Raw genomic sequence first — 21,989 nt, 5'->3', positions numbered from 1 at the left:
AACTTGCATTCCCACCAACAATGTAGGAGGGATCCCCTTTCTCCACATCCTCTCCAACAATTGTTGTTTCTTGCCTTTGGACCACAACTTCTTAATCCGGTTATCTGTTGAAGGGCATCTCGACTCCTTCCACTATTTAGCTATCGTGGACAATGCTGCTATGAACATTGGGGGTGCATATGGCCCCCCCAAAGAGCTGAGTGTCCATTTCTGGGTTCTCTATTCTGTTCCATTGGTCTATGTGTCTGTTTTTGTGCCAGTACCATGCTGTCTTTGTGATCACAGCTTTGTAGTACAGCTTGAAATCTGGCATTGTGATGCCCCCAGCTTTGTTTTTCCTGTTCAGCAATTCCTTGGTGATTCAGGGCCTTTTATGGTTCCACACAAATTTAAGGGCTCTTTGTTTCAGTTCTTTGAAATATGTCATTGGTATTTTGATCAGGATAGCATTGAAAGTGTAGATTGCTCTGGGTAGCATGGACATTTTAACTATGTTAATTCTTCCGATCCATGAGCATGGAATATTTTTCCATCTTTTTGTGTCTTCTTCAGTGTCTTTCAAGAGTGATTTGTAGTTTCTAGAGTATAGTTCCTTTACGTCTCTGGTTAGGTTAATTCCAAGGTAACGTATGATTTTTGGTGCTATTGTAAATGGAATGGATTGCTTAATTTCTCTTTCTTCAGTCTCATTGTTTGTGTATAGAAATGTAACTGATTTCTGAGCATTGATTTTGTATCCCGCCACATTACTGAATTGCTCTATAACTTCTAATAGTTTGGGAGTGGATTCTTTTGGGTTTTTCATATAGAGTATCATGTCATCTGTGAAGAGAGACAGTTTGACTTCTTCATTGCCGATTTGGATACCTTTTATCCCTTTTTGTTGTCTGATTGCTGTTGCAAGGACTTCTAGTACTGGGTTGAATAATAATGGCGAGAGTGGGCATCCTTGTCGTGTTCCTGATCTTAAGGGAAAGGCTCTCAGCTTTTCCCCATTGAGAATGATATTTGCTGTAGGCTCTTCATAGATAGTTTTTATGAGATTGAGGAAGGTACCCTCTATCCCTACACTCTGAAGGGTTTTATTTTTTTTTCCAACAAACTTCCCATGATATTTTATTATTATTATTTTTTATTTTTTTATTTTAATGTTTTTTATTATATTATGTTAGTCACCATACAGGCTCTTTGGGCAACTAATCTTTGATAAAGCAGGAAAAAACATCCGGTGGAAAAAAGTTTCTTCAATAAATGGTGCTGGGAAAATTGGGCAGCTACATGCAAAAGAATGAAACTTGACCACTCTCTCACACCATACACAAAGATAAACTCCAAATGGATGAAAGACCTCGATGTGAGACAGGAATCTAACAAAATCCTAGAGAAGAACATAGGCAGCAACCTCTACGACATCGGCCACAGCAACCTTTTTCATGACACATCTCCAAAGGCAAGAGAAACAAAAGAAAAAATGAACTTGTGGGACTTCATCAAGATAAAAAGCTTCTTCACAGCCAAGGAAACAGTCAAAAAAACTAAGAGGCAGCCCACGGAATTGGAGAATATATTTGCAAATGATGCTACAGATAAAAGACTGGTATCCAAGATCTACAAAGAACTTCTCAAACTCAATACATGAGAAAAAAATACACAAATCATAAAATTGGCAGAAGATATGAACAGACACTTTTCCAATGAAGACATACAAATGGCTAACAGACACATGAAAAAAATGTTCAAAATCATTAGCCATCAGGGAAATTCAAATCAAAACCACCTTGAGATACCACCTTATTCCAGTTAGAATGGCAAAAATTGACAAGGCAGGAAACAACAATTGCTGGAGAGGATGTGGAGAAAGGGGATGCCTCCTACATTGTTGGTGGGAATGCAAGTTGGTACAGCCACTCTGGAAAACAGTGTGGAGGTCCCTTAAAAAGTTAAAAATTGAGCTACCCTATGACCCAGTCATTGCACTACTGGGTATTTACCCCAACGATACAGACATAGTGAAGAGAAGGGCCATATTCACCCCAATGTTCATAGCAGCATTGTCCACAATAGCTAAATCGTGGAAGGAACCGAGATGCCCTTCAACAGATGACTGGATTAAGAAGTTATGGTCCATATATACAATGGAATATTACTCAGCTATCAGAAAGAACGAGTTCTCAACATTTGCTGCAACATGGACGGCACTGGAGGAGATTATGCTAAGTGAAATAAGTCAAGCAGAGAAAGACAATTATCATATGATTTCTCTCATCTATGGAACATAAGAACTAGGAAGATCGGTAGGGGAAGAAAGGTGATGGGTAGTAATGAAGGGTTTTAATCAGGAAAGGATGCTGTATTTTGTCAAATGCTTTTTCTGCATCTATTGAGATGATCATATGATTTTTGGGTTTTTTCTTGTTGATGAAATCTATTACACGGATAGATTTGTGAATGTTGAACCACGCTTGCATCCCAGGGATGAATCCCACTTGGTCATGATGGATAATTCTTTTAATGTACTGTTGGATTCTATTAGCAAGGATCTTGTTGAGACTTTTGACGTCCATATTCATCAGGGATATTGGTCTCTAATTCTCCTTTTTGATGGGGTCTTTGCCTCATTTAGGGATCAAGGTAATATTTGCCTCATAGAATGAGTTTGGTAGCTTTCCTTCTGTTTCTATTTTTTGAAGAAGCTTTAGGAAAATAGGTATTATTTCTTCTTTGAATGTTTTGTAGAATTCCCTGGGAAAACCATCAGGCCCTGGTGTTTTGTTTTTTGGAAGGTTTTTAATGACTGCTTCAGTCTCTTCATAATTAATCAGTCTGTTTAAATAATCAATTTCTTCCTGTTTCAGTCTTGGTAGTTTATAGGTTTCCAGGAAGGTCTCCATCTCTTCCAGATTGCTTAATTTATTGGCATAAAGCTGTTGATAAAAGTTTCTAATAATCTTTCCAATTTCATTGGTGTTGGTTGTGACCTCTCCCTTTTCATTAATAATTTTATTAACTTGGTTCATTTCTCTATTCTTTTGGATAAGTCTTGCCAGTGGTTTGTCAATTTTACTTATTCTTTCAAAGAACCAGCTTCCAGTTTTGTTGATCTGCTCTACTGTGCTCCTGGTTTCTAATTCATTGATCTCTGCCCTAATCTTGATCAACTGCTTTCTCGTGCGTGGATTAGGCCTGTTTCTCTGTTGCTGTTCCAGCTTCTTGAGGTGAGAATATAAAAACTGCATTTTAGATTTTTCTATTCTTTTGAGTGAGGCTTGGATGGCTATGTATTTCCCCCTTAGGACTGCCTTTGCAGTGTCCCATAGGTTTTGGACTGTTGTGTTTTCATTCTCATTGGTCTCCATAAATTGTTTAAATTGATTTTTGATTTCCTGGTTTATCGAATCATTCTTGAGCAGGATAGTTCTTAGTCTCCAAGTGTTTGAGTTTCTTCCAAATTTTTCCTTGTGGTTGAGTTCCAATTTCAAAGCATTGTGGTCTAAGAATATGCAGGGAATAATTTCAGTCTTTTGGTATCAGTTGAGACCTGTTTTGTGACCCAGAACATGGTCTATTCTTGAGAATGTTCCATGGGCATTAGAATAGAATGAGTATTCTTTGGTTCTGGGGTGTAGTGTTCTATATATATCTATGAGGTCCATCTGGTCTAGTATGGCATTCAAAGCTCTTGTTTCATTGTTGATTTTCTGCTTAGGTGATCTATCTATTGCTGATAGTGGAGTGTTGAGGTCCCCTACTATTAACGTATTTTTATCTATATGTCTCTTTATTCTGGTTAAGAGTTGGCTTGTGTATCTTGCTGCTCCCCTGTTGGGGGCATAGATATATATAATTGTCATATCCACTTGTTGGATACATCCTTTAAGAATAATATAGTGCCCTTCTGTATCTCTAACTATAGTCTTTAGTTTAAAGTCCAATCTGTCTGATATGAGGATTGCTACCCCAGCTTTCATTTGAGGTCCATTGGCATGAAAGATGTCTTTCCATCCCTTTACTTTCAGTCTGGATGTATCTTTAGGTTCAAAATGAGTCTCTTGTAGACAGCAAATGGATGGGTCATGTCTTTTTATCCAATCTGCAACCCTGTGGCATTTATGGGAGCATTTAGGCCGTTCACATTGAGAGTTATTGTTGAGAGGTAGGATTTTAATGATGCCATGTTGCCTGTAAAGTCTTTGTTTCTATAGATTATGACTTTCTGTTCTGTATCACTCTTGGGGTCTTTTTACTTTTATAGAACCCCCCTTGGTATCTCCTATAGGGCTGGTTTCGTGGTTACGAAATTGGTCAATGACTGGCGATTCTGGAAGGTCTTTATCTCTCCATCAATTCTGAATGACAGCCTTGCTGGATAAAGGATCCTTGGCTGCATGTTTTTCTCTGAAAGAGCTTTAAAAATGCCCCCCAGCCCTATCTGTCATTCCAGGTCTGTGTAGACAGGTCTGACATAATTCTGATACCTTTGCCTTGGTACATGAGAAATTTCTTTGCCCTGGCCACTTTCAATACTGTATCCTTGGATCTAATATTTAAGAATTGCACTATAGTGTGACTTGGCATAGATTTGTCAGCTTGGGAGGGGTCCTTTCTGCCTCTTGGACACGAATGCTTGTTTTCTTTGCTAGATTAGGGAAGTTTTCAGCTACAATTTGTTCAAATATCTCTTCTAGACCTCTGTCTTCCTCCACCCCTCGGGGATGCTGATGACTCTGACATTGGAATGTTTCATTGAGTCAGTAATCTCCCGTAATCTACATTCTCGAGATTGGATTTTTTTTGAGCCAAGTTTACATTTTAACTTTCTCTTCTACCATCCCATCCTCCAATTCACTAATTCGTTCTTCTGCCTCATTTACCCTGGCCATCAGAGCATCTAGTTTAGACTGCATTTGCTTCATAGCATTTTTAATTTCTGCCAGATTCGCTCTCATTTCCACCCTTAGAGATTCTATATTCTCATTAATATTTTCGTTAATATTTTTTTCAAGCCTACACATCATCTTGACCATTGTTACTCTGAACTCCATTTCTGACAATTTGCTTATATCCATATTCATCAGTTCTGTGTCAGAGACCACAGCCTCTGTATCTTTTCTTTGCTGGGGGGAATTTCTCCTCCTCATCATTCTGATGAGGAGAGTTTGCGGGGATGCCCAGAGCCCAAATTATTGACCAGGACCCAGGCAGTGTGCACTTGTTTTATAGGGACTTTAGGGATGTGGGCTTCTTGATTTTTCAGGCTGCCTTCTGGGGGAAGGGCCTGCCACGCTGATCCTCAGGCAACCCTGTTTGGGTAGAGTCGCCCTGTCCCCTGTGATGGGGGATAGGGATGGGCACAATGTGAACCTTTATTTCCTGGCTTTTATTCTCTGGCGGCTTTCCCTGGTGGTTTTCTGTGACTCTTCTGAGAGAGCAGCAGTGGCCGTATCCCAGCCTCTGTCTCAGAACAGAGAGACCACAGTCCTCTCTCCACTGAGCTCTCCTGCCCACCTTAACTCTGTTTCTGTCAGAGCTGCTAAGAACCCCGCAGCTTCCCGGGATGTGCGCCCCACAGCCCCTCTCCCAGCCCTTGCTTCCAGGGTTGGCACGTCTCTGTCCTTTGTGCTTCTAACACTGCCAGCCACCCCCAGTTCCCGCTCATGCTGCCGTGCTCCCTGTTTCAGTGTGGTTCCCATGCGCTCCAGAGTGCCAGTTTCAGTCTGGTCACGCGTGCGCTCCCAAGCTCCCGGTTTCAGTCCAGTTCCAGTGAGTGCTCCAGAGCTCTGGTTTTCAGTCTGGTCACATGTGCATTCCCAGACTCATGGTCTCAGTCTGCTTTCTTGTGAGTGCTGGTCTGCGAGTCTGGCCCACTCCCCAGTGCAGGTGGCTACAACTTTCTGGCGCCTGAGCATGGCAGCTCCCTCCCCCTTCTGTTTATTTTCTGATATCTGGGCTTGGATTCTTGGCTCCCTGCTTTGTACCTCAATACTCAGCACCAGAGATGTTCATTTGTAGAGATCCAGATGTATCTTCCTGTGTCTCAGGATGATTTTGTGGGTGTTCAGGATGGTCTGGTAGATATCCAGCTCAATTCAGGGGACCAGCTGAAAAAGGGGTCCCCTACTCCTCTGCCATCTCCCCCCCTGAACTCAGTCCAAATCAAGTGAGATCTCACGCACACTTCTTGAAATTTCTAGCCAAATCTCATGAGATCTGAGTCCAAATCTCATGTGAACTCAGTCCAAATCTCACGTGATCTCATCCAAATCTCTCCAGATTTCAGTCCAAGTCTAGTGAGTGCTCACGAACATCTCCCAAGATTTCTACCCAAGACTTGTGACATCTTATCCAAAACTCATGAGATCTCATTCAAATCTTGCCAAATCTCAGTCCAAATCTCAAGGGAACTCAATTCAAATCTCGAGAAAATGCAGGTCAAATCTCGAGAGATCTCAGCATATCTTGTGAAATTTCTAGTGAAAGCTCATGAAATATCAGTCCAAATATCATGATATCCCATCTGAATCTCTCCAGATCTCAGTCCAAATCTTAAGAGAGCTCAGCACATCTTGTGAGATTTCTATCCAAATCTCATGAGATCTTTGCATAACTTGTGAGATTTGTAACCAAATCTTGTGAGATCTCAATCAAAATCTTCTGATAACTCATCGAAAATCTCGCCAGATCTCAGTACAAATCTTGTGAGAACTCAGTCCAAATCTTGTGGGATTTCATCCAAATATAGCCAGATCTCAGTTCACATCTTGTCAGATCTCACCACATCTCATGTGGTTTCTAGCCAAACCTCATGAGATCTCAGCAGAAATTTTGTGAGAACTCAGTCCAAATCTCATATGATGTCTTTCAAATCTTGGCAATCTCTGTCCAGATCTCGAGAGAACTCATCCAAATCTCATGCGTTCTCATCCTAATCACATGAGATCGCAGCCCAAATCTCGTGGGATGTCATGTACATCTCACAAGCTTTATAGCCAAATCTTATGAGATCTCAGTCCAAATCTCATGAGAACTCTTCCAAATTTTGCCAATCTCCATCCAAAACTCCTGAGAACTCAGTCCAAATCTTATGAGAACACAGGCTGAACCTCATGAAAGCTCATCCAAAACTTGGTAGATCTCAGTCCAAATCTCTTGAGATCTTGGTTGAGATTGAGATTTCTACCCAAACCTCCTGAGATCTCAGACAAAATCCCATGAGAACTCAGTCCAAGTTTTGTGAGAGCTATTCCAAATCTCACCAGATCTCAGTCCAAACCTCATGAGATATCAGCATATCTCCTCAGATTTCTAGCCACATCTCATGAGATCTCAGTCAACATGCCATGAGATCTCATCATCTCTCATGATATTTCTAGCCAAATCTCGTGAGATCTCAGCATATCTTAAGAGAATTCTAGCCAAATCTCATGAGATATCAGTCCAAATCTCATGAGAGCTCATCCAAATCTTGCCAGATCTTAGTCCAAATCTCATTGGAACTCAGTCCCAATGTGGTGAGAACTAAGTCCATATCTTATATGATCTCTTTCAAACATCACCAATCTCTGTCTATATTTCCAGAGAACTCATACAATTCTCATGAGATCTCAGTCCAAATCTCATGAGATCTCATGCATATCTTGTGAGACTTATAGCCAAATCTTGGTAGAGATCTCAGTCCATGTCTCATGAGACATCAGTCCAATTCTTGTGAGATCTTCCAAACCTTGTGGGATCTCCATCCAAATCTTGTGAGACATCATGCACATCTCATGGGATTTTGACACAAATCTCATGAGATCATAATCCAAAACCACATAAGAACTCATCCAAATCTCGCCAGATCTCAGTCCAAATCTCATGAGATTGCAGCATGTCTCGTGAGATTTCCAGCCAAATCTCGTGAGAACTCAGGCCAAATCTTGTGAGATCTCGTCCAAATCTCATGAGAACTCAATCCAAATCTTGTAAGAACTTCCAAATCTTGTGCGATCTCAGTCCACATCTCATGAGATCTCATCCAAATCTCACCAGATCTCTTCAAATTTCATGTGAACTCAGACCAAATCTTGTGAGCTCTCCTCCAAATATCATCAGATCTCAGCCCAAATCTCCTCAGATCTCATGCACATCTCGCATGATCTCTAGCCAAACCTCGTGAAATCGCTGTCCAAATCTAGTGAGAACTCAGTCCAAGCCTCAAGAGAATGCATCCAAATCTCATGAGTTCTCATCCAAATCTCACCAGATCTCAGTCCAAATCTTGTGAGACCTCAGCATATCTCGTGAAATTTCTAGCCAAACCTTTTGAGATTTCAGTCCAAATCCCATTGAGATCTCTTCCAAATCTCGCCAGATCTCTGGCCAAATCTCGTGAAAAATCAGGCCAAACCTCATGAGATCTCATCCAAATCTCGGTAGATCTTAGTACAAATCTCTCAAGATCTCAGGCACACCTCCTGAAATTTCTACCCAAACCTCGTGAGATCTCAGTCCCCATCTCGTGAGAACTTAGTCTAAATCTTGTGAGATATTTTCTAAATCTCTCCAGATCTCAGTCCAGATCTCATGAGATCTCATGCACATCACACAAGATTTCTACCCAAATCTCATGAGAAGTTAATCCAAACCTCATGAGATCACAATCAAATCTCACCAGATACAAATCTCTTGAGAACTCAGGCCATATCTCCTATGATCTCTTTCAAATCTCATGAACCTCTGTCCAAATCTTCAGAAAACTTATCCAAATCTTGGGAGTTCTCATACAAATCTCATGAGGTTTCTACCCAAATCTCGTGAGTTCTTAGACCAAAGCTCATGAGACCTCAGTCTAAATCCTGTTTGATCTTCCAAATCTTGCCAGAACGCTGTCCAAATCTTGTGAGATTTTACCCATGCCTTGTGAGTTTTTTAGCCAAATCTCATGAAATCTGAGTCCAAATCTTGGCAGAGCTTAGTCCAAATCTCATGTGATCTTATCCAAATCTCTCCAGATCTCGGTCCAAATCTCCTCAGATCTTTCGCACATCTTATGTGGTTTCTAGACAAACCTCATGAGATCTCAACCAAATGTCATCATATCTTGGTTCAGTCATTGACACCTAGGGCCAAAACCTGATGGATCTGTGGCGAAACACCCAGGCCATTGGAGGTAACTGGCACTCTGTAGCAGAGCCCTCCTGCCACTTCTTATGTCAGTACTGAATGCACAGGCCAGGATCATGCAGAACTTCCAATATGTCAGTTACAGAAAGAGGCGAGGAGCTTGAGAGCTGGCTCATCTGGATAGATAGGAAGGCTCCCTAGCTGCTCTCCCAGGCTTTTGACTTTTAAGTACTGTGTATGGGAATCACCACATACAGGAGCAAGCCAACTCCTGACTTTGCCAGATATCACATGATCTTGGGGCCGATCTTGGGTGATGTCAGTTACAGATCTCATGAGATCTCATCCAAATATCATGAGATGTTGGGCCCAGCCAGCAAGATCTAGGGTCAAAACTCATGAGATCTCTGGGCAAAGCTCCTGGGCCCTTGGGAGGAACTGGGAGTCCCTAGCAGAGCCTGCTTTGTGCTCCTTATGTCATTAGGGATAGCACATGCCAGGATTGGGCACATTTTCCAATATTCCTGGTTTCAGAAGTGCTCCCAGACTCGACCTGCGGAAGGATACAAGGTGACTCACTCCTAAATTCCCAGTGCTTCAGTATATTGGGTGAAGTGGGGGTATTAAGGGCGCACTGAATTCAGGATGAATGGGCCCTGTTGACTCTTCTTCACACTCAACCAGAAGTGATAGAAACAGGATGGCAGGAGGAGAAGGAAGAAACACTGAGCCCTGGAGCAGGAAGTGTGAGCACACAGGAAGTCTCCCTGGGGACTTTCCCAAGCTTTCTACAGGTTAAGGCTGTCTGTGTTTGCCCCACAACCCCCCAGAAATAAAAAGAGAAAGAAAGAAAAGAAAAGAAAGAAAGAAAGAAAGAAAGAGAAAGAAAGAAAGAAGGAAAAAGAAAGAAAGAGAGAAACATATTTCCTGAGCTGGATCTCATGTATTCATGGGGGTAAATCTGGCAAATTCTCTGGCTACTTCTCAGGAATGCCCAGACTATTAGGATAACCATGACAAATCTCATGAGGTCAAAGTCCACTCCATGGAACTGTTCCAAAATCCCGAGAGGTCAGGCCAACTCTCTTGAGATCTGTAACTAAATGTCATGAGACCTGGGGAGAAATCTCAGGGGAACTTGGGAGGTGTGGGAACTTCCTAGCCTTGCTGCCTGTGCAGCATCATAGGTAGCACTTGAAACTTCTTTTTTGAGTGATTTGTAGTTTCTAGAATATAGATCCTTTACGTCTCTGGTTAAGTTAATTCCGAGCTAACGTGTGATTTTTGGTGCTATTGTAAATGGAATCAATTCCCTGATTTCTCTTTCTTCAGTCTCATTGCTTATGTATAGAAATGCAACTGATTTCTAAGCATTGATTTTGTATCCCACCACATTACTTTTTTTTAAGATTTTATTTATTTATTTGACAGAGAGAGAGACAGTCAGCGAGAGAGGGAACACAGTTGGGGGAGTGGGAGAGGAAGGAGCAGGCTCCTAGTGGAGGAGTCTGATGTGGGGCTCGATCCCAGAGCACTGGGATCATGCCCTGAGCCAAAGGCAGACGCTTAACGACTGCGCCACCCAGGCACCCCTCCCGCCACATTACTGAATTGCTCTATAAGTTCTAGTAGTTTGGGGGTGGAGTCTTTTGGGTTTTCCATATAGAGTATCATGTCATCTGCAAAGAGAGACAGCTTGACTTCTTCTTTGATGATTTGAATACATTTTATCCCTTTTTGTTGTCTGATGCTGTTGCAAGGACTTCTAGTACTATATTGAATAATAATGGCGAGAGTGGGCATCCTTGTTGTGTTCCTGATCTTATGGAAAGGCTCTCAGCTTTTCCCCATTGAGAATGATATTTGCTGTAGGCTTTTCATAGATGGTTTTTATGAAATTGAGGAATGTACCCTCTATCCCTACACTCTGAAGGGTTTTAATCAGGAAAGGATGCTATATTTTGTCAAATGCTTTTTCTGCATCAATTGAGAGGACCATATGATTCTTGTCTCTTTTCTTGTGATATGATCTATCACACTGATCGATTTGCGAAGGTTGAACCACGCTTGCATCCCAGGGATGAATCCCACTTGGTCGTGATGGATAATCCTTTTAATGTACTGTTGGATCCTATTAGCTAGGATCTTGTTGAGAATTTTGGCATCCATATTCATCGGGGATATCGGTCTGTAATTCTCCTTTTTGATGGGGTCTTTGCCTGGTTTGGGGCTCAAGGTAATACTGGCCTCATAGAATGAGTTTGGTAGTTTTCCTTCTGTTTCTATTTTTTGAAAAAGCTTTAGGAGAATAGGTATTATTTCTTCTTTGAATGTTTGGTAGAATTCCCTGGGGAATCCATCAGGCAATGGAGTTTTGTTTTTCAGAAGGTTTTTAATCACTGCTTCAATCTCCTCAAAATTAATTGGTCTGTTTAAAAAAAATCAATTTCTTCCTGTTTCAGTCTTGGTAGTTTATAGGTTTCCAGAAAGGCATCCATTTCTTCCAGGTTGTTTAATTTATTGACATAAGGCTGTTGATAAAAGTTTCTAATGATCCTTCCTATTTCATTGGTGTTAGTTGTGACCTCTCCCCTTTCATTCATAATTTTATTAATTTGGGTCCTTTCTCTATTCTTTTGAATAAGTCTGGCCAGTGGCTTATTGATCTTATTTATTCTTTCAAAGAACCATCTTCTAGTTCTGTTGATCTCCTCTACTGTGCTCCTGGTTTCTAATTCATTGATCTCTGCTCTAATCTTGATCAAATGCTTTCTCGTGCATGGGGGTCCCCTAAAAAGTTAAAAATTGAGCTACTCTATGATCCAGCAATTGCCCTACTGGGTATTTACCCCAAAGATACAGACGTAGTGAAGAGAAGGACCATACACAACCCAATGTTCATAGTAGCATTGTCCACAATAGCCAAATTGTGGAAGGAGCCGAGATGCCCTTCAACAGATGACTGGATTAAGAAGATGTGGTCCATATATACAATGGAATATTACTCAGCCATAAAAAAGAACGATTTCACAGCATTTGCAGCAACATGGACAGGACTGGAGGAGATAATGCTAAGCGAAATAAGTCAAGCAGAGAAAGACAATTATCATATGGTTTCACTCATTTATGGAACATAAGAAGTAGGAAGATCAGTAGGAGAAGAAAGGGAAGAAGAAAGGGGGGGTAAAAAGAAGAGGGGATGAACCATGAAAGACTATGGGCTCAGGGAAACAAACTGAGGGCTTTAGAGGGGAGGAGGGTGGGGGATCAGGATAGGCTGGTGATGGGTATTAAGGAGGGCATGTATTGCATGGTGCACTGGGTGTTATGCGCAAGTAATGAGTCATGGAACTTTACAACAAAAACTTAGAATGTACTATATGGTGACTAACATAACATAGTAAAAAATTTTTATAAAAAAAGAAACTTTCTTTGTGGGGAACCCCGGGAACACCTGGCATTCTACAAAGCCCACAGACACAATTGTGATGTTGGGGACAAAACGGAGCATGGAAGTGGTGATAATGGGCCTCCAGGTTCCTTACTGATATTACGTGAGAGGTGATAGACACAGGAAGGCATTAGGTATGGAAATAGGTAAGGAGCCTGGGAACTGGTTCATCTGTACACATAGGAAGCCTCCCTGGGTGGTTTCCCAGGCTTTCAACTTTTCAGGACAGTTTGTTCACATAGTCGCCACCTGCAGACAGAAGCCACCTCTCTCTTTTGGTTGAGCTCAGGAAATCGGGGAAATTCGCACTGGATCTCAGGCCACAGCTCATGACAACTCGACCCAAATCTCATGAGTTCTCAGGGCTAATCTCATGCGATCGACAGACTAATATCATGAAGTTCAGGAAAACTGGCCTAAGAGCTTGATGTGTGAAAACACAGGCATGCTTCCAGGGGGGCTTCTTAAGGCATTCTCCATGTTAAGGTTATCTGTATGTGTGTCAGCAGGATAAGGCACTTCTTGCCTTTACCAGATCTCAAGTAATCTTGTGTTAAATATTGTGATTTCATGAAGTTTGATGTGTTTACTGAGTATGTGCAGATGTATAAAGAAAGTGCCATATACTGGACTCATTCAAACACTGTGTAGAAAGCACCTTTCAACTAACATCTCCTTTCATTATGATACAAGTGTTTTCAAATGTATCTGTGGAAGCATAAGGAAGTCTTAATACAAACTGATGAAAAACACTGTGTAGAAAGCATCTTTCAGCTAACAGGTTCTATCTGATTATAGAAGCATTTTCAAACGTCTGTGTGGAACATAAAGAAACTTCCACATATTGAACACATTGAAACCAATGGGGGTATAAGGCACCCTTCATTCACATCTTCTTTCATTGAGATATAAACGTTTTCCAATGTCTGTGTGGATACATAAAGACAGTCTCAAATAATGATCTCCTTGAAACAACACTGTGGGGAAAGCATCCTTCAACTCACATCTTCTTTCATGAAGTTAGAAGTGTTTTCAAACATATGAGTAGATTGAGACAGCAGTGGCTCAGTGGTAGCAGGTGGGTGCTTGAGACTGATGCTCAGGTGTTTGGAACTGGGCCTTGAGTCAATATTCATTGAATACGCTTTTTCTGCACTCCCCAGGACCTGGAGAATACTCTACTTGCCCACACCATCTCGTCTTTAGAACAGAGGTATCTCAGTGAGTCAAAACAATAGAGCAAGCTGACTACCCATTACAGTACTTGCTCCATCCAGTGAAGCATCAAGCAATTAGAAGAAAGAGCATGAGTTTCCTTGGGGATGTCAGATACTGATTTCTCTCATTTAGGACAGGACCAGAATGGATGCTTGCCACGAACCACTGAGTGGTGGCTGTGTGAGTGACAGCTACATATTCCATGAATGGTAACCAAAGTCTAGTTGGAAAGACAGCCAGCTTATGAGAATGGCTACTAGGAGGGCCAAAGTTCTCCATTCCAGTGGGAAAGAACTAAATCTGGCAAGATGTTTACCTTTGTTTCCCTTTGCTACAGAAATGTGACCAGTTGCCTCTCAAAACCTCTGACCCAGCCTACACACAAACATCCTATGCTGGCATATAAAAATCCCCTATCCCTCCCCATGTCCATATATTTCTGAGACCAAACTGCAAGTGATCCCGTGGCCCAACCTAATGCGCAGGCCCAGGGGCCCAGCCAGACTCCCAGTTGAAAGGAGAACATATTGCTCTGAGACACAGGATCTGAATGGCCTCAAGACTGAATGTAGTATGGAAAAAAAAAACCCAAAGGACGGAAATGGATACAGAGGTCCAGAGTTCTTCAATAGGGATGAGAATGTGATAATGTTGAAAATGAAGTGACTAGCACAATTTCCTAGTGAGCTAACCTTATCGGGAATAAGGAACACCTGTGGGCTTGGGCAAAGGGAACCTCCATTGGCTACACCTGGGAGCCCTGTCAGCAAGAGGCCTGAATTCTTTCTGCCAAAAGAGAGAGAAGGCATCTGGCCTTGGCTCTTTTTCCTGCCCTTCCCTTCCCTTCAGTGAATACAGCTACCAGTGGCTCAGGGATAGCAGGAGTGCTTTAGGGACAAATCTTCAGTGTTTTTAACTGGGAGTCCTTGCACTACTCCATGCAAGGGCTCTTTCTGGGCAGGCCATGCCGTGAAGTGTTCTGTTCATGGGTGAACTATCTTCTCTTCATAATGAAGGCATGTCAAACACCCAGGAGAGGGAGACAAGGTGGGTACGTATCAGCAGGCTGACACTAGACAATCAAGAGCTAAGCAGGTGTGTGTGTGTGTGTGTGTGTGTGTGTGCCTGCGTGCATGTGTGTGTGTATGTTTGTGTCTGTGTTCATTTTATGAGTAGTATGTGGTGTGGTGCGTGTGTGTGTGTGTGTGTGTGTGTGTGTAGACAGTGTTGTTTGAGTGTGATGTGAGCCTGATCGGTGTTCAGGCATGTGTGGTGTATGTGTGGTATATGTAGGTGTGTTGAATATGTGGGTGTAGCTGTGTGGTAGAGGTGTGGTGTGTGTGCAGCTCTTGAGTGGTGTGTATGTGATGTGTGTTTTGTGGGATGTATGTGTGGTTTGTGTGTGATGGAGTTGTGTTTTGTATGGTGGAAGCGTGGAAGCATCAGGAGAGTGCCATGTAGTTAACACTGAGAAACCAAGTTGTGGAGAATGAAACTTTCAACCAATGCCTTGTTTCATGAAGATAGAAGTGTTTTCAAATGTATTGGTGGAAACATAAGGCAAGTGCCATATACTTAACTCTGCGAAACAAGTCTACGTAGAATGCATCTTTCAACTCACATCTTGTTTTGTGAAGATTGAAACATTTTCAAATGTATGAGTAGATGCATGAGGCAAGGGCCACATGTATTTTTTAATCTAATTTCTAACAGCCAATATATGGCACCTCATTAGTTTTTGATCTAGTGTTCAGTGATTCATTATTTGCATATGACACCTGGTCCTTATAAGATCCTACACCCTCTTTATTGCCCATCACCCAGTTACCCCATTCACCCATGCCACTCCCTTATGTTACCCTGTTTGCTGCCTGGATTCAAGACTCTCTCACAGTAATTCTTGCTCTCTGATTTCTTCCCATCCAGTTCTCCCTCCCTTCCCCAATGCCCCTTTGCGCTATTCCTTCCATTCCACATGGGAGTGAAGCCATATGGTATTTGTCTTTCTTCACTTGTTTCACTTAGCATGATCCCCTCCAGTCCATCTATGTTGATGCAAATGGTAGGGATTCATCCTTTCTGCTGGCTGAGTCATATTCCATTGTATACTTAAGCTACATCTACTTTATCCATTCACCTGTAGAAGGACACCTTGGCTCCTTCCACAGGTGGGCTATTATGGACATGGGTGCGATGAATGTTGCGGTCTGTGTGCTCCTTCTTTTCACTACAGGGTAGCTCTATGTTTCATTTCTTGAGGAACTGCCATACAGTTTTCCAGATTGGCTGTAGAAGCATACATTTCCCCCATCAGTGTAGTAGGGTTCCCTGTTCTCTATGTCCTCATCAGCATTGGTTTTTCCCTGTCTTGTTTGATTTTAGCCATTCTAACTGGTGTAAGGTGGTATCTCGTTGTTTGGATTTCTAGTTCCCCAAAGGAAAATTCCATATATTTAACTTTGAGAAAAATATCTGTGGAGAATGCAACTTTCAACTAACCTCTTGTTTCCTGAGGATAAAAATATTTTGAAACATATGTATTGGAAATATAATGAAAGCGTCATACACTTAACTCTAAGTGAGAAGCATTTGGAGAATGAAACTTTTTTTAAAAAATATTTTTTATTTTATTTTTGCCAGAGAGATATAGAGAAGAGAAACAGGGGGAGTGGGAGACAGAGAGAGAAGCAAGCTCCCACCTGAGCAAGGAGCCTGGTGTCGGACTCGGTCCCAAGACCTTGGGACTATGACCTAGATGAAAGCAGATGCTTAACCAGCTGAGCCACCCAAGCATCCCAAGAATGCAATGTTCAACTAACATATTTTTTCATGAAGATAGAAGTGTTATCAAATGTACAGGTGGAACATAAAGAAAGTGCCATGTACCTAAGTCTGAGACACAAGTCTATGTAGAATGCAACTTTACTAACGTCTTGTTTCATCAACATAGAAGCGTTTCAAAACATAAGTGTGGAAAGCATCAGGAGAATGCCATATACTTAACACTGAGAAACCAAGTTGTGGAGAATGAAATTTTCAACCAATACCTCGTTTCATGAAGATAGAAGTGTTTTCAATGTATTTATGGAAACATAAGGCACTGCCATATACTTAACTCTGAGAAACAAGTCTGTGGAGAATGCAACTTTCAACTAACCTCTTGTTTCAAGTGGATAAAAATAGTTTGAAATGTATATGTGGAAATATAATGAAAGTGTCATACACTTAACTCTAATATAGAAGCATTTGGAGTATGACACTTTTTATTTTTTTTATTATGTTATGTTTGTCACCATACAGTACATCATTAGTTTTTGATGTAGTGCTCCATGATTCATTGTTCGCATATGACACCCAGTGCTCCATGCAAGATGTGCCCTCCTTCATACCCATCACCAGGCCAACCCATCCTCCCATCCCCCTCCCCTCTAAAACCATCAGTTTGTTTCCCAGAGTCCATAGTCTCTCATGGTTTGACTTCCCCTCTTTCTTCCCCCTTCATTCTCCCCATCCTTCTCCTAATGTCTTCCCTGCTATTCCTTATGTTCCACAAATAAGTGAAACCATATGATAATTGTCTTTCTCTGTTTGAGTTATTTCACTTAGCATCATCTCCTCCAGTTCCACCCATGTTGATGCAAATGTTGGGTAATCACACTTTCTGATGGCTTAAACAATTTATGGAACCCAATGAGAATGAAAACACATCAGTCTAAAACCAATGGGCTACTGCAAAGGTGGTACTAAGGGGGAAATACACAGCCATCCAAGCCTCACTCAAAAGAATAGAAAAATCTAGACTACAGACTCTGTAGTTACACCTTAAGCAACTGGTGATGGAACAACAAAGGAGGCCTAAGCCACACACAAGAAGAGAATTAATTAAGCTTAGAGCAGAGATCAATGAATTAGAAACCAGAAATACAGTAGAGCAGATCAATGAAACTAGTACATGGTTCTTTGAAACAATTAATAAGATCAATAAACCACTCTCCAGACTTATCCAGAAGAAAGAGAAAGGACCCAAATTAATAAAATTGTGAATGAAAGGGGAGAGATCAAGACTAACACCAAGGAAATAGAAACAATCATTAGAAATTCTTATCAGCAACTGTATGCCAATAAATTAAGCAACCTGGAAGAAATGGATGCCTTCCTGGAAACATATAAACTACCAAGACGGAAACAGGAAGAAAATGACAACCTAAATAGACCAAACCAGTAACGAGATTGAAGTAGTAATAAAAAATCTCCCAAAAATCAGGACTCCAGGGCCAGATGGATTCCCTGGGGGAATTCTACCAAACATTCAAAGAAGAAACAATACCTATTCTCCTGAAGTTGTTTCAAAAAATAGAAACAGAAGGAAAACTACCAAACTCATTCTATGAGGCCAGCATTACCTTGATCCCCAAACCAGGAAAAGACCACATCAAAAAGGAGAATTACAGACCGATATCCCTGATGAATATGGATGCCAAAATTCTCAACAAGATCCTAGCTAATAGGATCCAACAGTACATTAAAGGATTATCCATCACAACCAGGTGGGATTCATCCCTGGGATGCAAGTGTGGTTCAACATTTGCAAATCAATCAGGGTGATAGAACACATTAATAAGAGAAGAGACAAGAATCATATGGTCCTCTCAATTGATGCAGAAAAAGCATTTGACAAAATACAGCATCCTCTCCTGATTAAAACTCTCCAGAGTGTAGGGATAGAGGGTACCTTCATCAATTTCATAAAACCCATCCATGAAAAGCCCACAGAAACATCATTCTCAATGGGGAAAAGCTGAGAGCCTTTCCCTTAAGATCAGGAACATGACAAGGATGCCCACTCTCACCATTATTGCTCAACATAGTACTAGACATCCTAGCAACAGCAATCAGACAGCAAAAAGAAATAAAAGGTATTCAATTTGGTAAAGAAGAAGTAAAATTCTGTCTCTCTTCGCAGATGACATGATACTTTATGTGGAAAACCCAAAAGATTCCACCCCCACATTACTAGAACTCATACAGCAATTCAGTAATGTGGTAGAATACAAAATCAGTGCACAGAAATCAGTTGCTTTCCTAAAAACTAGCAATGTAACTGTAGAAAGAGAAATTAGGGAATAGATTCCGTTTACAATAGCACCAAAAACCATAAGATCGCTTGGAATAAACCTACCCAAATAGGTAAAGGATCTATACTCTAGAAACTACAGAACACTTATGAAAGACATTGAAGAAGACACAAAAAGATGGGAAAAAAACATTCCATGCTCATGTATCAGAAGAATAAACATTGTTAAAGTGTCTCTGTTACCCAGAGCAATCTATACTTTCAATGGCATCCTGATCAAAATACCAATGCCATTTTTCAAAGAGCTGGAACAAACAACCCTAAAATTTGTGTGGAACCAGAAAAGACCCTGAATCACCAAGGAAATGTTGAAAAAGAAAAACAAAGCTTGTGGCATCATGTTGCCTGATTTCAAGCTATATTAGAAAGCTGTGATCACCAAGACAGCATGGTACCGGCCCAAAAACAGACACATAGATCAATGGAGTATGAAACTCTTTAACAAATATATTATTTTCTTTTGCCAGAGAGAAATAGAGAACAGAAACAGGAGAGTGGGAGGTAGAGGGAGAAGAAGGCTTCTACGTGAGGAAGGAGCCCAGTGCCAGACTTGATCCCAAGCCTTTGGGATTATGACCTAGATGAAAGGAGACGCTTAACCAACTGAGCCACCTGGGCATCCTGAGAATGCAACGTTAAACTAACATTGTTTCATGAAGATAGAAGTGTTTTCAATTGTATGTGTGGAACATAAAGAAAGTGCCAGGTATCTAAGTCTGAGACACAAGTCTATGTAGAATGCAACTTTCACCAATGTCTTGTTTCATCAAGATAGAAGTGTTTCAGATCAGTAGGAGGAGAAAGGGATAAAAAAAGGGGAGTAATCAGAAAGGGGAATGAAGCATGAGAGATTATGGACTCTGAGAAACAAACTGAGGGCTTCAGAGGGGAGAGGGTGGGTGAATGGGATAGGCTGGTGATGGGTAGTAAGGAGGGCATGTATTGCATGGTGCACTGGGGGTTATATGCAACTAATGAATCATGGAACTTTACATCAAAAACCAGGGATGTACTGTATGGTGACTAACATAATATAATAAAAAATATTATAAAAAAAGATAGAAGTGTTTCAAGTGTAAGTGTGGAAGCATAAGGTAGTGCCATGTACTTGTCTCTGAAAAATAAGACTGTGGAGAATGCAACTTTTAACTAACATCTTGTTTCATGAGGACAGAAATGTTTACAAATATATCTGTGAAAGCGTAAGGACAGTGCCACATATTTACCTCTGAGAAAATGTCTGTGGGGAATGTAAGTTTCAACTAAAATCTTGTTTCATGAAGATAGAAGTGTTTTCAAATGTATGTGTGGAAGCCTAAGGCAAGTGCAAAACACTAAACTCAATTAAATGACACTGTGTTGAAAGCATCTTTCAAATGACATCTTTTGAAATTAAGATAGTGGTGTTTTCAAATATATGTGTTGAGGCAGAAGGAAACAGCGTATATTTGACTCATTGAAAGAACATTGTATAACAGCAACTTTCAACTGACATCTTCCTTCATAAAGATAGAAACATTTTCCAATATATTTGTGAAACCATAGTAAATGTGCCATTATTTAACTCATTGAAACAGAACTGTGTAGAAAAGCATCTTCCAACTAACATCTATCATGATTTGAAATGTAGGACTTGGACCTTCTGGTTGCCATTCCCATTCTCTTGCTGTATGTCTAACTTGTTCTTCACTTACATTCAGGGGTGATGGGGCTGTACCTCACACAGACAGCATGCAGAGATTGATAGACCTTTTCTACTCTGTTCCTATGCTAAGCAAGAGCAATCAGTGTCTGATAATTCCAGAAAAGATGGCCTTCCTGCCCTAGAGCACTTGCTTTTTGGCCAGCTGGAGTAAGCCCAGGTATGGGTAGGGAGCTTGCCTCCCACCCCTGGCTGCCCAAGATATTTTCATTCTGGGGAGCAGATGTTTTGCACATGCCCGGTTTGCTCCAGGACCTGGTCAGTACAGAAAGAGCCCTTTCAGATACTTCCCCAAGGCATAGTTCCAAACACTTGAGCCTTGGCCTGAGCAACCACCTGATTTAACTGAACTGATCCTGCCTGGATACCCTGATTGGAAGGGCAGGAAAAACAGCAAGGGCCAGAAGCTTTCTTTCTCTTTCCCAAAGAAGAACACAGGATTTTTCTAACAGGGCTCCTGGGCGTGGTCAGTAGGGTTTTCCCTTTGCTCAAGCCTACAACTCTTTCTTAGTCTTGACACAACGAGCTTGCTAGGAAATTGTGCTAGTCACTTCATTTTCAACATTATCCCATTCTCTTTTCTAATGAGGGACTTTGGCTTTCAAGTACTTCATTTCCATCCCTTTGATGTTTTCTCAAACTAGGTTCTCCCTGATGGCCATCCAGATCGAATGTCCTAGAGTGATACCCTCTGTATTCAACTGGGAGTCTGGCCACGTCCTTGAGACTGTGGGACAGTTTGGGCCACAGGGCCCCTCTTATTTTGGCTTCTGAACTATTTTGACTTTGGCAGGATTAAGCATTTGAAGGTGCCCAATAGTGAATATTTGTGTGTAGGCATGGCCAAAGGATTTGGGGTGGGGAGCTGCCTTCATTTGTAGGGTAAGGGAAAACGAAGTTAGACATCTCATTCCCAGATTTATTTCATTCCCATTTGAAGTGTAGAACTCTGACTCTAATTGCAGATAGTCCCATTTTCTTGCTATTTTTCTAACAAGGTTTTGGTCACCATCAGGGGCCATGGTGCTGTCACTCACACAGCTAGCACCCAGGGAGGGGTGGTGAGTTCAAGTCTTGTCCTGTGCCAAGCAAGAGCAGTCAGAATCTGATATCCCAAAGGAAATATGGCACTCCTGTTCCTGAGCGCTTGATTCTTGGCCAGTTAGTTAAGTGCAATGATGGGTAGCCAGCTTGCCTCCATCCCCTAGCCGATCGAGACGCCTTCATTTTGAATAACAGACCATTCCCGCATGGGCAGCATGCTCCTGGAGCTGGTCAGTGCAAAAAGACTTTTTCAAGGAATACTTCACTGAGAAACAGTTTCAAATACTCGGTCATCAGGTGGGAGAACCAACCTGCTATCCCTGAATCACTGCTACCTT

The sequence above is a fragment of the Ursus arctos genome, unplaced genomic scaffold (genome assembly GCF_023065955.2).
Source record: "Ursus arctos isolate Adak ecotype North America unplaced genomic scaffold, UrsArc2.0 scaffold_7, whole genome shotgun sequence".
Lineage (NCBI taxonomy): Eukaryota > Metazoa > Chordata > Mammalia > Carnivora > Ursidae > Ursus > Ursus arctos.
The sequence above is the reverse complement of the archived record's forward strand: the minus strand, read 5'-3'. Positions refer to the sequence as shown.